The following is a 16,520-nucleotide window of genomic DNA, read 5'->3' on the forward strand; positions in this document are numbered from 1 at the left end:
AAGCAAAAAATGTGTGTGTGAAATGAGTAAGTTCCCTCAAGTTGTTCTGTCTTCTTTGTGTATATGACATTGGTAAGTGAACAGAATGCAAAGTCAGGTAGAGTGGTTGATTTTATAAACATTATTTACAAAACTCAAATGAAAGGGTTTCCTCAATGTCTATCAGGAAAGAGGCTTGGCACAGCACTCAGATACCTACTGCCAGATGGAATAATGAGCCACAGGGCATGGGCACTATTTATTCTGCACAAAATACCTTTATAAGTCACTGCTAATGAATTTTTATTAGTTTTATTTATTTACTAGTAGGCTCCTAAATTTCTAACACTAATTCACTAGGAAACTGTGGATTTAACATAGCTCAGAAATCCACCTAGTAAATTTGTTCAACTCGAATGTAAAGGTTAATACAAAACTAAAGCAGATGAAAAGAAAATATCAACTAAAAGTAAAGAAAAGTTAAAATTTATATTTCATTAAACTACTATATTCTCCTAAAAATCAGAAATGCCTTTCATAAGAGAGCTATGTTTTGAAAGTAACTCCCCATATTAATGTAAGGTCTGTAAATAAAACCACAGAAGAACTTACTATGTCACACTAAGCTGGTATTGGTTACTGCTTTATCTTCTGTTTGAAATTTGCTTCTTAACAATTAAGAGAAGTTTGGTTTTGGAATAAGAATGTTAATGGTTTCATATGAGGATTTTCTATTTGTTTTTTAGTCGATTTCTGTCAACTACGGAACACAGACTTTCTTAACAAAAATGTTTCGCCATTCATCTTCTTTGGGTGACAAGAGTCCTGATAACGTCTTCTGAGTTTTCCCTTACCTTCTCTAGCAGCCTTCCTCCTCTGCCCCTCTCTGCTCACGCCTGAGCTCAACCAGTGGAGACAACTGCGGTGCTAGGAAGGCCGCACAGTCTAGGGTATCCTAGAGCAACTAGAGAGCAAAGGTCTATGTTCTTTAATGTGGAATCGTGATTATTTATAACTATTAGTCAAGAATTCCCCAAAACTCATAATTTGGAGACCATAGTTTACAAACATGCTGGTCACTGAATGCACCTAACCCTCCACACTAACATGGCTAGACTTCCAAAGCCACCTTTGGAGGTTCATGTTAGCTCAAGTAGTGTTCAGGCACGACCAGGCTTGGGAAAGACCCTGGGTGGACAAGACCATGCCAAGGACTCCAGGAGCAGGGACAAAGCTGCAAACATGAAATGAAGATGAGGCCTTCAGAAGACGGGCACCACTTCAATCTACGGCTGTCTTCTGTCACGATCAGGATTGTGTGAATGATGCCTGGTGTGTGGTGTGAATGTGTGTCTCCAAGATGAATGTGCTGCTGAACTGACACTGTTCAGAAGTGGGGGTTTTAAAAGGGCCCTAGGGTTCCTCAGGTGAAAGGAATAAGAGCTTCATAAAAGGGGCTTCTAACAGTGCTCAAACAATTATTTTCTTTTGCCTTCCACCATGCCCTGATGAAATAAGACTTTCCTTGCCAGATGCTGGTGCCTGTGGACTTCTCGCCCCCAGAAATGTGATATAAATTACCCAGCCAGTGGTATGCAGTCATGGCAGCACCAATGGCTTCAGGCAGTCTTCAAAGTTCAATGTACAACCAAAGACAACTTGTTGACTAAGAGTACAGGTTGCTCTTTCAGAGAACCCAGGTTTGGCTCCTGGCATCCATACTGGGCATCTTACAACCACCTGTAACTTCAGACCTGACACCCTCTTCCTGGCCTCCATGCACTCACTTGCACACACCCACACCCAGACACACATGCATACACAAGATTTAGAATCATTTTTAAGGGGAAGACTGGAGAGATGGCTCAGCAGTTGAGAGTGTGCGCTGCTCTTCCAGAGCACCCAAGTCTGTCAGGTAGCTTACAACTGCCTGTAACTCTAGCTCTCAGAGGATCCTATGCCTCTGGCTCCCATAGTACCTATAATATACTCACATGTGTGCATACACACACACACACACACACACACACACACACACAATTTAAAACTAAATCTATACCCCTACATATACAATATATCCTCCATTCTTCCCCTCCTGCCCACTGGAGACAGGTCTCTCTATGTAGCCCTGGATGGCAAGGTTGGCCTTGAACTTTTACTGCTTTACTTCTGCCTCCCGAGTGCTAGGTTAAATATGTGTGCCTAGTTCACAACGTTAGCTTGTAATACTTGAACAGAATATAAAAGTTATTCACTTTAACTGGGGCACAAATGGCTTAATACTGTTGGAAATGTTTCCAATGAAATCGAGTTCCTCTTTCTATCTCAGAATGGAAGAGGACTGTGGCCACACCCAAATGTTAGGGAGAAGACAGGGGACTAGTCACCTTCAAAGGGCCTGCATCATCACTTGAAGTTACGGTCAACTTTTTCAAGATCACTGTGAAAACACTATTTAAATAATAAACTTTTTCCAGAGTAAGTTGTTCTGGTTCCCATAATGCTTCACCTCTACTTCCAGAGTTTTCACTATAATTACTGAAAATTATAGGAGGGGCCTAAATAAAACTTCTGAAAGACCCTAACAATCTGCCTGAGCTGTTTCAAACAGAGAGCAACATACTGGGATGCTACTACGTACAAGACTCTTACAGGCACAAAATGAGGGACAAGGTTTAAACAATAAAAAAAAAAATCTTCTTTGTCTCAATTCACATTGGAGAAAAGTAGAGTTTATGGATAGGGAGGGAGAAGAGTTAGCCTGGATAAAATGTGGAAATCTGTCGTGTCTGGGGTTCATCACAACTCTTGGCCAGAGATGGTGCTGTGATCAAAGTAAAGTTCCACACCCACAAATAATCCGTGGAAGGCAGCAATGGTAGCAAAAGAAGAAAGTCTTGAGAGAACCTCCAGTACTCACTAGAAATCAGACAAGTTTAGCTCTGGAATTTGAAAAATCTAAATATTCTGCATAACTATAGTGGTTAAGATTTATGTTTGAATTTGTCAAGAAGGAACTTCAAAGATAAATGAGCCTCCAGAGAGCACCGGTAAAGAGGGGGCTAAAAGACTGTAGAGTCAGAGGTGGTGTTGGTTCTCAGGAAGCAGTGCTTTCCAGACACAAGAGAACAGATGGACATATGAACACAGAGATTCGGTTAGCATGCACAAGACGTGTGCAAGCTCAGGCTGGGAAAGAAATTCTCTGCATGAAGGGACAGAGCACACACCTAAGGACTACTCACCTGAGGAGTTATTGGCATTTGATAGCTTCTGGGACAGCAAGAGTCAGTTTTATTTATGGGTGCAGCCCCTGGTAGGTCCCCTAGTAGGTTGATTTACTCTCCAGGAGTGGGTCCCACATCCAAAATTACTTGGGGGACAAAAACATGAATTTGGGAGGGTGGAGGTAGATCTGAGGAAGAGCTGGGGAAGAATATGATTAAAATGGTTCTCAAATAATGAAAAGGGAGAGAGCAAGAGCATCAGCAAGCATTCACTGACAGGCGAGAGGAGTCTCTGGAAAAGAAGTCGAGTCCACCATCAAGGGAATGCAACATTGTCATTTGGTAATCTTCGCTAATTGCAGACAGCGCAACTGCAGTATCAATAATGGTTTAATAATGCTGCACATGCAGCCCTGGAAATAACTATTCTATATAAAACTGCATGATTAAAAAACACAGTGCTTTATAACGAAAATGAGGTTACGGACACAACACTGAAAAAAATGTGAAATAACATGGATCAAATCAAACACTACTCAGACAAAAGCAGCGGCGGATCTCACACCCTAAAGTGGAAGTAGGCATTGGAAGGCTATGGCTTCTGCTGCGAGCTGCTCTGAGGTAGTGCAAGAGGGACATCTGAAATCTCACAGAAGCAGAACCCCAACATATGGAAGCCTATAGCTCAGAACACACTCAGTGAACCCAGGGAAGTGGCAGGGGTTAATGTTCAGTTCACCCAGGCACAGTTCTGGTTCATCCAGTGTTTTTTGTTTGTTTTGTTTTGTTTTTTTCCAGACAAAATTGTGCCTAAGGAGGTGTGAAATTCAAGTTATTTGCAAAATGTTCCTAAATGTATCAATTGGGAACAAATTTGAACAAATCTGCATTTTCAAATCTAGTGCAATCCCAGTATTCACTATGGAGGAGAATATTTCCAAATCTTTCTGATTTTTTTAATAAAGTATAATTTTATCCCATTTCCTATCAGAATCAACCAAAACTTAGCTGTGGCATCACACACACACTTGTTTATATAATGCACTCAGCTGTTCTCATGTCTTCCAGAGAAGATGCCAAGTGCTATGAAACTATGCAGGGCCTGGGGTTGTGAGTGACTCCTGGCTCCAACCTGCTCTAACACTCCACAGCTTACATGGCACAGTGAGGGGGGTTCTCTGGTGGTCGGAGACGCTTCATGTCCCATGACCTGTCACCTGAGCAACAGCAAGCACATCCACAGCCTCTTATGCACTGGATTTCTGCTCATATATCAGTACAATACTCTATTTTATCTGACTGAATTTTCACATTATACAGTCTGTTTGACTGTGGAAAATGTCTCTGTCAATGAAACTTCAATGTGGTTTCTGAGCTGACTCAAATAAACAGAAGGTGATACCAAATGCTCACCATCCATGGTACAGCATAGGTTCTTCTTACTGAAAAAAGATTTGAATTCAGCAAAAATTTTCTACAACCCAGGAGTCTCACTTTTTGCCAGTTGCTGTGGGTAGCTTACAGTGGCACACAGACCAACTGCTTGTGGATTCTTCTGAGAGGCACTTTCAGAGTTAACCACTAGAAGTCCTTAGTAATACACATTTGCTAGGCAAGGAGGTGAGCAGAGATGAGGGAGAGACACCACAAAGAGGAAAGTTGTAAGAGAAATCTGCTTTGCAAAGAAAAAACGAAGGGGGGTGGGGGCAGATGGACAGACTGACAGTAAGTCCACAAAAAGTCACAGCCTACTACTTTTGGAGACTTAGAGACCCAAAACTGAACGCATACAATGGTCGTCTCTCCAGTATCTATACTTGAAACAACAGAAGATATTATTTTATGCAACCAATTGAATAAATGAAAGTCAAAACAAAGCTTCTAGTTAAAAGAAATCCCCTCTTATGCCTGGCCTAATGGGGACATGGCATTACCAGACATCTCCTGGGCTACCAAACACACTGAAATAGGTCAGGGGCTGGTGCATCCTGCCTGCTATGCAAAACACCCCGAGGAAAACTGAAAAGGACTCAGGAGAACCAGGGCCTCTAACTGTACCCAACGAGTTAGTTATGAAGTCAATATACTGAGATACTTATTCCACTATAAATTGCTGGCTATATTTTAAATTCCTGAATTTTAAATTTTAATTTAGTTTTAAACCAGAATGTTAAGAATACAAGTTTTTTTTAAAAAAAATATGTTATTTCAAACAAAATTTCCAGAAAGCAGAATTTTAGATTTGACCTTATATTATTTCTAATTCTGCACAATATTATATTCATAAGGAAAACCAAAAATGTTGAAATATGAGCATCAAAACAGAACTTACATGCTAAAAAAGAACCCTATGAGTTATAAAGCTAGGCCCATCTAATCTACATAATTTCTACCAGTTCAAGAAGTTTCTCCTCTTGTGATTTCTTCAGATAGAGAATACCAGGAAAGCAAACTTGCGTATGTATAAATTGTCCCAATTAACTTATTATTCCATTTAATGGTCAAACTTTTTTTGTATACATATCTTGCTGGGGAAGACCTTGGTATGCAACATATCATTTTAGAAATGATCACTATTTTTATGCCATATTCTCACACATTTAAACTATCCAGCACAGGAAAGAAATTATCTTGCAATTTGCTGACCTTAAAGATGAGCACACCCAAAGCCCATCCTGTCCTGGGCCTTTGTTCACGGCAGCCTCTTACCCACTGCTTATCTAAACTCTAATGACAGTATGTTACATAATAGCCCCATATTGTTCAGGCAGCTTGGAACTTAAGTGTGCACTGCACCCAAATATTCTCTATAGTATTCTGAGCAAAAAAAGGGGTGTGGCTAAGTGAAGAGACTAAGCAACAGGAAGGAACTTTTGACAGGACCCGTGGGCAGCCACATACAGTCTGTGGGGCTATATCCAGTGGCTTCTGCTTCTGGTATGTAATACAGTTCAAGTCCTTCTGTCTCAGATATTTAAGAGACAGCTCTCTTTAGAGGCCACATTTTACATACAGAATACAATTCAAAGCCTGGCCTGAGTCACTCTACAAAAGGAAGGGTGAACCGGAGCTGCTTGAAGAGAATTTCTCAGAGTAAGTCACTGCTGGAGAGTGACAGGAACTTCAGTCTTGAGTCTAAGAGCCATCTAGAGTGCTGACATGCTTGTTCAAAGCTGTTATTACTAAGTTAATTAACTTTTTAAAAAAAACATTGGAATTAAACATAATACTATTACTGTCTATTTATATCACACCTTTCCTTTTCTCCAAGGAGATTAAGGTGATTAAGAAACTCCTAATTAACTGAAAGTAATTGACTCTCAGTCTTACTCTAGTTTCATTTGTTTCGCTCAGGTCTGGGGTAACCAGGAATAGATATTAGTTAAGAGACAAAGGCAACTGGAGACTTCTGTGAGACGATGGCAAGATTTCCAGTGTAGTGTAATGCCCATGGTATCCCTGGCCCCGACAGAGGACAGCATGCGTAGGAGTGTGGGCAAAGCACTTACACATCAACTCAGATACTCCTCCTGCTGCTGAAGGCACAGCCCACAGGTCTAGCCAGGTGGTGGGGAGACCAACCTTCTACTGTAAACTCTGAACTTAACACCATTTCATAAAGGTCCTGATCTCCATGCTCAAAATGCTGAAGAATGACTGCTACCCTGGATCTTAGGGTGATGTTAAAATACACATATGTACAAAAGGTGTAAAACTTCAAGGGTATGCATAGTCTTTGAAAATTAATAATGCCAATAATAATTACTAATATTTATTGAGGATTTACTATGTTTGGGTTAATTAAACTTAGTTGCACAATCCTAAGAAATAAAGAAATAGACTTGCCTACAGTGATAGGAGTGCCCAAAGACTGCCTTGAGATCAGGACTCCTGCTCTTTACCAGCACCCCAATAGCAAAATAAAAAGCAGTATGCAACCCCCAATCTCCTCCTCCTCTGTCCTCTGTCTCCAGTCAGACATTGTACATGCTCACACCACGTACACCTACCTAGGTCATCTGTGACAATTCTACTATACTTACTAAGTTCATCCTTTGTAGAACGTCCCTAGAAGTCAGCTCACAGTGGCAGAAGAAAGGAAGGAAAACAGGAAGGAAGGAAGGAAGGAAGGAAGGAAGGAAGGAAGGAAGGAAGGAAGGAAGGAAGGAAGGAGAAAAAGACAATGCTTTCCCAAGGTGGGGTTAGGACTGGCTGTAATGGGTCAAGACTTCATCTCCAGGACAAGAGTGCAGCACAGCACCTCACCGGAGCCTTCGAGGGTGACAGAGTGCTACCATCTTTCAAAGACTTGAACCTTCGCTCCTCTCCTCTACCCAGTCCGTATGCTACAACTGTATAGCACAACACTGACTACTAATTAGTTCATATAACTATTAGGGTAGCATCATAAGTCTGAACACAGACTAACTCATCCATTCATCATAGGTTGCCTATGCCTCTCTTCCTCTCATCTGTTGTCTGCTCAGTCTTTAACCTCTTGCCTTTGGCCATACCCTCCTTCTGAGCACCTCATGATGTCTTTGTGGTCCTGGTGAGACCACCTTACAACCCTCAAAGATTTAGGAATCTCAGTCTCTTCTACTACTAAGATAAGAAGTTCATCCATTCACCCTCAGAAGGCACTGGGTAGGTGGGTGGGGGCTTTAGAGCAGCCTTCCCATTGCCTAGGAGGGCGTGGGTTTCCCAGGATTGGTCTCTGACACCAGAACTCTTTACAAGTTTCTCCTTTACTAGACAGTTTGCAGAATGTTGTCAGCAAAGCTCCGATTTAATAATTTGACAAGAGCCCCTTTCCCTGCCTTAAAAGGGGAGGGTGAAAGGAAATGAGGTTTTCAGTCTTAGCAACTCCACTTAGGACAGTTTTCTCTACCCGGCCCTTCCCACCACAGCCCAAGAAATGCATGATTTGGCTTTAAAAAGAGAGCATGACTTAAATTCAATTGTTTGCAGTGTTTTATAACGCCTCATTACCAAGCACTGCCACTGTGGCTATAGACATCACTAGGTATGTGTGCAGCTACACATTTCAGTTCAAGTTCTGCCTGGCTTCTACGCAGAGCTTTCCTTAACCATCCCCGTTTTCACATACTATAAAAACTCACAGCACTGCTGGTCCCAATTGTCTCTTTTCTCCCAATTCACACTGCCTGTTCTCTCAGGACAAGACCATGATAATAAGGATCCTTGCTTTCTCCAGGCGAGAAGAACTCAGACAATGACAATATTTTCCTCTTACTAGGTCAGCAACTAAATCACGTTCTTGTGGACCAAAAGGGCAAAATGCATGCAGTACATTAAATGAGAAAAACTTTTAAAATCATGGTTTATGCTGGCAGAAAGTAGTTTAGAAAACACAGTATCACAATTGTTCAGATCCTTCTTGATGGGCAAAGGGCAGAGAGGAAACACTGTAGGCCTTGGGTTAGGGGTAACTCCTGTCAGCCGTCTACTGCCTACAGTAGGAAAGCAGAAACAGTAAGATTTAGTGGCCGTGGTTACATATCCTGAAATATAAAATTTACAGAACTTCCGCATTTTGAATTCTTTTCAGTTATTTACCGTACAGACCATTCTTAGTCTGCAGACTACTACAAACTGGCTCTGATTTCTCCTCTAAAATGACACATGACATTCACCTAAAAGTATTCAAGACAATATAGATTTGATATGCTATGTGAACATTTTAGAAGTTAACATAAAAAAATCAAATACGTTTACCATTTTTCAGGAGAACACTTGTTAAGACATTTGCACTTAAAAGAAAAGTCTATGTTACGGTAATATAAAGAAGTCTAATATATAACAACAGAAATTAGTGGGTGCCATCTCAGCTCTGTTTAACTACAGTCAAATAACTATTTTTATTCACAAAGACAGATCTATGCTGCCTTGTTTTGACATAAGATAAGTGATATAAATGCTAAAATTATTTTATCATTTCATGTCTTATAATGACATAAATAATGGAAAAACTCCAGCTGACCTCTTTCCAGTGTGGAAATATAATTACTATAAAGACAACTAGAAAGAGCCACGTTGATTTAAAAATAATTAAGAATTTTCATAAACAGATGAAGACCCTCCTACATAAAATTTCCATGTAGAATGTGACATTCAGCCCTAAATATTCAGTAAAGAAATATATGCTTTAATTTAACCTTATGTTATTTTTAAATTAATCAGTATAAATAAAGATTAATGAGTAATGAAACTTACAGAATTAAACTCAATCTTACTGCATCATAGTATCTCCCATAGAGTTCATGTAAAATCAAAGTTCTTATTATTCAGGATTTGGAAGGAGAGTAGCAAAGTTATAGCAAACTGGAGAGGTCTTGCATTTCTAAAGTCAAGGAATGATACGACATTCCTAATAAATAAAATTACATTATCACTGAAACTTACACATCTTGACACAATGGCAAATTAAACAGTTCACCCAAAGGAATACTCTTGGTCAAAAGAAAAGTATTTTTTTAAGATTTCTTTTATTATGTGTACAGTGTTCTGTATGTATATATGCCTGCAGGCCAGAAGAGGGCACCAGATCTCATTACAGATGGTTGTGAGCCACCATGTGGTTGCTAGGAATTGAACTCAGGACCTTTGGAAGAGCAGGCAATGCTCTTAAACCACTGAGCCATCTCTCCAGCCCCAGCCATTTTTCTCTATGTAATATCTGAGGAAGAAAGTCTTATAGGGTCCTTGACAGAGAAAATAACTTGGTAAACAACACTTTCAAAGCACCTCAACCCACAGACACAGCACCAATATAAAACACTTCTAAGGAACCGAGACAGACAGACGGCTCAGCAGTTAAGAGCACTGGCTGCTCTTGCAGAGGACCTGTGCTCATTTCCCAGCACCCACATGGTGGCTCACAACCATCTGTAACTCTACCAGGGCTCTGAAACCATGTTCTGACCTCTACCAAGCCAAGCATGCATGTGGCACATATACAAATATTCAGGTAAAATATTTACTCATTAAAAAAATAAAATGAATAAACATTACAAACAACAACAACAAAAAAAAACACTTCACAAAGTCTGAGGGCTCAGGCATAGTGAACATTTCAAGGGTGACAAAGACTGAAATTAAATGATAAAACTGCTATATGGTTGTGCTGGATAGTTTGTTTTTATCAATATGATACAAGCTAGACCATTTTAAAAAGGTTCCCTCAGTTAAGGAAATGGCCCCACCAGGCTGCCCTGTGAGCAAGCCTGTGGTACATTGTCTTGTACCACAATCATTCACAGATTGGTGAATGATCTGAGAGAGCCCAGCTCACTGTGGGCAGTGCTACTCCTGTGTCCCGGATGCTACAAGAAAGCAGGCTGATTAAGCCATGAGGAACAAGGCAGTAAGCAGTGTTGCTCCATGGCTTCTGCTCCAATTACTGTCTTCAGTTTCCTTTCTTGGATGACGGACTACAAACCATAAAATGAAATAATCTCCTTTCTCACCAACCTACTTGTACTTGTGGCCATGGTGGTTTATCACACCAATAGAAATCCTAACTGAGAAACTGGTACAGGTCATGGGGTATTGCTGTGACAAACCTGTACACAGGTTTTGGGAGAATTGTGGTAGCAGCTGAACTTTGGGTTGGAAAAGCCATTGCGTGTTCAGAGCTCAGTGGGCTCTTCTGTGTGAGCTGGCGGAAGGACGCTGAGAGAAATGTAGACAATAGAGACCTAGATTGTGAATCTTCAGAGGGAAGTTTTGAGAGTTTCTTAAAGACTCTATTGGAGCTGTTCAATATTCTGAATTAAAAGCAACAAAGTGAAATCTTTGCTTTGCTGGGGTTGAAGAACCATCTGTGATTAAGAAAAGACTATCATCATTGAGGTGAAATCTGGGAAGAGTTCATTAAGCCAGCACACAGAGCTCTGGTCCACAGGGACCGAGGCTGTACTTCCTGCTGGCAGCTGAAACTGGTAATGTGTAAGAGGCTCCCAGTAGCGCTAGCTCTCAAGATACGAAGGGGGCATGACAGCAACTGATCAGGTCCTGTGAGAAGCCAGGACAGAACACTGGGAAAGATGCAGCCAGAGCAGCTGTGAAATTCCAGGACTGAAGGGGTCATGGGAGGAGTCTCAGGCGTGGCAGCCTGTAGTAGGTTAGAGCCCCTGACACAGTCAGGTCACTGGAGAAGGTGCAGGAGAATTAGGATGGAGACCCCATTATTTTAGAGATTCCAAGATCATGGGACCAAGAAGAGCAGCAGTTATGAAGTGGAGCTGGCATGAACCAGGACACAAGCGGTTAGAGATGTGCCCCTTTAAAGCCCAGGGGATCGCTAAAGGGCCTCAGTCTTGGTCAAGCACTAGAGTTTATATACTTCTGACTTTGATTTTGCTATGATTTGATTACAACTGTGACCAGCTTCTTTCCTCTTGAACTAAGTATTTGACTTATTTCCTACTTTATGAGCTCACAGTTGAGAGATCTAAATTTTTTAAAGAGACTCTGGAGTTTTGCAGAGACTGGCTATTTTAGGGATCTGGACATTTTGGAGAGGCTTAGGGGTTGAGAGTCACTTTGAATGTTAAAGAGGGGAACTTTTAAAGTTTGGAGTTTGCTTTATATTGTGATATTGATATTAATATAACATCTTGGGGACAACAAGCAAATAAAGGTTTTTTTAACTTTATTATTAAAAACGTAGCAAATAAAAAAATCACAGATTAAGCAGACACAAAGACTCTACAGCTCACTGAACTTCTGTACAGGTAGAGAAGCCATGCAGAATGGAAGCTGTGTAAGTAACAAGGAGCTAACAAGAGGGATGCATGGATCACCCTAGGAAACAGAAATATGAAATTTCCTGGGTAAACTGAAGGAGGGGGAGACACGGGGGGGGGGGTGAGGGGAAAGGATGGGGGGGACAGAAAGCCGAGCAATCCGGTTGATCAAGTAGGGAATGGTATGGAGAGGGAAATAATGAAAAGATGTCTTGATAGAGGGGGGCTAGGGAGAAACCCAGTACTGGGGAAACTCCCAGGAATCCACAAGGATGACCCCAGCTAAGACTCCTAGCAATAGTGCTATGAGGGGGACCTGAACTGGCCTCCTGTGATCAGACTGGCGACTACTCTATTTATCATCAGGAACCTTCATTCAGTAACTGATGGAAGCACTGGGGTGAGCTCCTGGAGTCTAGTCGAAGAGATTATATGAACAAGGGAGTCAATCATGATGGGGGAACCCACAGACACAGCTGACCTGCGCTAGCAGGAATTTATGGACTCTCTGGACCTACAGCCAGGGAACCTGCATGGGACCAACCTAGGCCCTCAGTATGTGGGTGACTGTTGTGTAGCTTGCTCTGTTTGTGGGGCTCCTAGCAATGGGATCAGGACCTGAGACATAAGCTGGCTTTTGGAATCTATTCCCCATGCTGGGATGCCTCCCCCAGCCTTGATGCAGTGGGGGAGCTTGGTCCTGCCTCAATTTGGTACATTATGCTTTGTTGACTCCCACTGGAGGCCTGCCCCTTTCTGAATGGAGAAAGAATAGTGGGGGTTAGTGGGTAGAAAGGAGGTGTGGGGAGGAAACACGAAGAAAGAAGGGAGGGAAACTATGGCTGGTGTGTAAAATAAATGAAAAAATTTAATGAAAAAAGAGTGGAAGCTATAAAGCTTCACATTGGATTTTATTCTTTCATTATGAAATGTATTTTATATACTTATCTGCCACCAAAAATGAAAAATCTACAACAGAGTTAAAACTAGATAAACAATTAGTTTGCATCCTCTTTCATAGCTCAAGCTCACTGCCTACTGTCAGTCAGTCCTTCCTCATTCCCTAATATTTAGCCTTTCTTGTTCTTTTTTATGATATCCTGTATCTGCAGGCACATTTATTTATGTTTGAACATATATTATTTGCTAGATTCCGTAGATGAGAGGAACATGTAGTTGTCACATGAGGGATTCTGTGAAGACACATAAAGCTACAAAACTGGATCAGAAAGAGTCATACAATCTCCTGTGTGTGGGCCCTGAAGCATTATAACACGGAAGTTTCTAATGTCCCTGCCACGGACGACACGTGGGAAGTTGTCATCACACCACTTTGAAACGTCTTTCCCACTGGCAACTGAAAGCACTTGGAGCAGCTCAGGTGTGCAGCTTTGGGGAGCGTCACTTGCTGAGCCTCTCCAGACATCAAATTAAATTACAGACTATGGCTTTCTGATCTTTTTGCAAGATGCATTCATATTCCAAATTATCCCCCCCCCCACTCCCTCTGCTTAGGTCGATCATACCCTAGACACTTTCTCTTTCTTTTGTTCCCACATTTTCAGTGTCAGCACAGGCGACTCCTCTGATTGAAAGCAGCTCTTAACTTCAAGACGAGTGTGAATCACGAGGAGAGGGACCAACAGTGGCCTTACTGCGGACCATCGTCGTGACTCGCAGGAACAGGCTGCACTAACTGTAAAACTTAACTAATCTCTTCACTGAGTGCAGCAGCGGCAAGAGAAGGCACACAAAGCCACATCTGGGCTGCTTTCAGTGTCAACTACCAACACTGTTGTGTGAAGAGGACTTTCACTTCACACATTTAAAGAACAACTTTTCATACAATATATTGATCATGCTTTCCGTCCCTGACACTCCTACTCACCCAACTTTGTTTTATCTTTAAAAAAAAAAAGGAACAAAACAAACAAAAACGAAAACCAAAAAGAACCCTCAATCCCCAGTGACTTCAGACAGACTTAATCTTGGCCTTTTTATTTTCTTTCTTTTTTTAAATATTTTTGATTAACTTTTTGAAAATTTCATGCATTGCATTTTGATCATATTCCCCTCTCTTCCAACTCCTCTCAGACCCTCCACTCATTCCACACCACCAAATTCTGCGGTAGCATAGTTTTAACACATCCAACCCAATCAGTGTTGTGGGTGTGTGACTTACCAGGACCACACTTCTAAAGTCCCATGGTCGGTGGGTATGACTTCCTGACCACCTGTCCCTCTATGCTGGGAGTTTGTCAATCCAGAGCTTGTAAACGTCTTGGGAATAATTTTACAACTACTGTGAGTTCATATGTGCAGCTACCCCACTGTGTCTGGAAAACACGGCTTTGCTAAACTCACCTACCATCTTGGGCTCTTACAATCTTCCTACTTCCCTTTCTAAAATATCCCCAAGGCTTAGGAGAAGGGGTGTGTTACATGTCCCATTCAGGGCTAAGTACTCCATAACACCTCATTCTCTGCACCCTGACAAATGGTGAATCTATGTGATAGTCACCATCTCTACAAAAAGAAGCTTCTCTCATAAGTGTTGAGAGATGCACTAATCTGTGAGTATAGCAATAACTCATTAGGAGTTGGTTTAATACTATGTCCATTTAGCAAATAATAGTAGCAGAGTCTCCCCAAGGGCCCTGAAGGTGGTATGATGGATGGGTTCCACCTCATGGAGTGGCCTTACAGCAATCAGGAAGTGTCTGGTGACTGCCGCAGCACTGGTGTCACTCACACCAGCCACTGCTGCAGTGTGCAGAGTTCCTAACTAGGTGACATCCGTGACTACTTCCAGCACCTTCAAGCATTAAGAAAGTAGCTAGAGCTGAAGCTTGTTTTCTCCACTTGCTATAAAACATGTAGTGTTTTATAATCAGAGCTGTACCAGTCACCACCCACAAGCAATGAGTAAGTGTGCCCTTTCCTTGTGTCCAGGCCAGCATTGGACATTGTTTGTCTTTTGGATATTAGCCATTATGACTGGGTAACATAAACTCTCAAAACAGGTGTAATTTGCATTTCCCGATAGCTAAGAATGTTGAACAATTTAAAAAATATTACTCAGCTATTTATATTTTATAGTTTGAAACCTATTTAGTTCCAAGCCCCATTTTTTAAACTGGGTTGATTGTTCTCTTGATGTTTAAATTTTTAAAAAATTCTTTGTATACTTTAGAAACTAACCCTCTGTCGGATGTATAGCTAATAAAAGTTTATCTAAAAAATTATGATTAAAAATAACTTGGAACTTTTGTTCCTTTTCTATTTTCTGTAATAAATACCAGTGTTACTCTCTGGAAGTCTGGTAAAACTGTGCATTGAATACATATGGTCCTATGCTTTTTTTAATTTAGGAAAAAAATCTTAATTACTTCTTTTATTTCATTGGATATTTTCCAGTCCAATCTGTTATTATGCATCTTCTAACTGGGGGAATAAGATCATTAATAAGGAGGGATATTACTGAACAATCTGTACTCATTTTTGTTGAGTACAACAAAAATGTACTTTTGTTGCTTTCACTGAGTTTTATTATACCTTTTTTGATTAAATGTTCTGGAATTGGTTATCCCCTCTGCTCTCTTAGGATGTGTTTAACCTTCTCTTCAAAACTAAGCATTTCCGCCATTGGATGATTCTCTCTACACCTTGTCTGCAGCAGAGAATGCTCAGTCTCTTGTAGATATAAAGTCTCCATGGGATCTAAACTGAAATGGGAGGGATGGCTGAACTCCACGTCAGTTTGGTAAGGTGTGGAGTCATCATGGGAACACATCCCTGGGGTTAACAAGGGAAGAAAAAGCTACTCTGACTCTGGGTGGCTCCATCCCACAGACCGGAATCCTGGAATGACTAAGAAAGAAGGCAGACACTAATGACCTCTGACTAGTTTCATTCAGAGGAGTATTTCCCCAAACTGCTTCTCTATGCACCCCATGGGATGTTTATTAATATCCTCAGAAAGCACGATTCCGCATAACACAGTGTGGGAAATGCTAGACCAAGATGTTTGTATTTCCCTTGAATCACCTAAACTCCTTTAAATTACAGCTTTCAGATCAAAACAGTCAAAAATCTTTTAAATAGGATGAATGATGCCAATCCTACCTTTTCCTCAAACACACAAGATGTATCAGAGGAAACCTAACTTTCATTTTCTTCCTATGGCCTGAGCTAGTGTTCTCAGGTGGAGGAGGTGGTGGCACAGCACCCAGCCCGGATACACTCAGTGCCCCACCTGGGAGGAACCCCAGCACTGTCAGACTGCCCACACACACACAGGTTCTAACAGTCTCACCTATGCTAGGAATTTGAAGTAAGAGCTGTTCATGAATTAAATTCTTTCTCAGCAGGCCAGAGAAGTAGCTCAGCAGTTAAAGGTTTTGCCTTGTGATCCTGAGTTCAGTCCCTGGACTCCACACAGTAGAGAAACAGGTCCTGAAAGTTGTCCTCTGACCTTGGCTCACACAGTACGGCTCACGCTCCATCACCCTCCATCCCTTAAAAAATTTCTCTCAGAGTTATA

The 16,520-nt window shown here is 41.3% G+C and overlaps 1 protein-coding gene across 2 annotated transcripts in view; it reads right to left on the bottom strand.

Annotated features, from left to right (window-relative positions):
• Plcl2 (phospholipase C like 2) overlaps positions 1 to 16,520 on the bottom strand; it is a 168,190-nt gene that overhangs the window by 39,307 nt on the left and 112,363 nt on the right. The window lies entirely within an intron of this gene.

This window comes from Myodes glareolus, chromosome 18 (genome assembly GCF_982192425.1).
Source record: "Myodes glareolus chromosome 18, mMyoGla1.1, whole genome shotgun sequence".
NCBI classification, from domain to species: Eukaryota; Metazoa; Chordata; class Mammalia; order Rodentia; family Cricetidae; genus Myodes; species Myodes glareolus.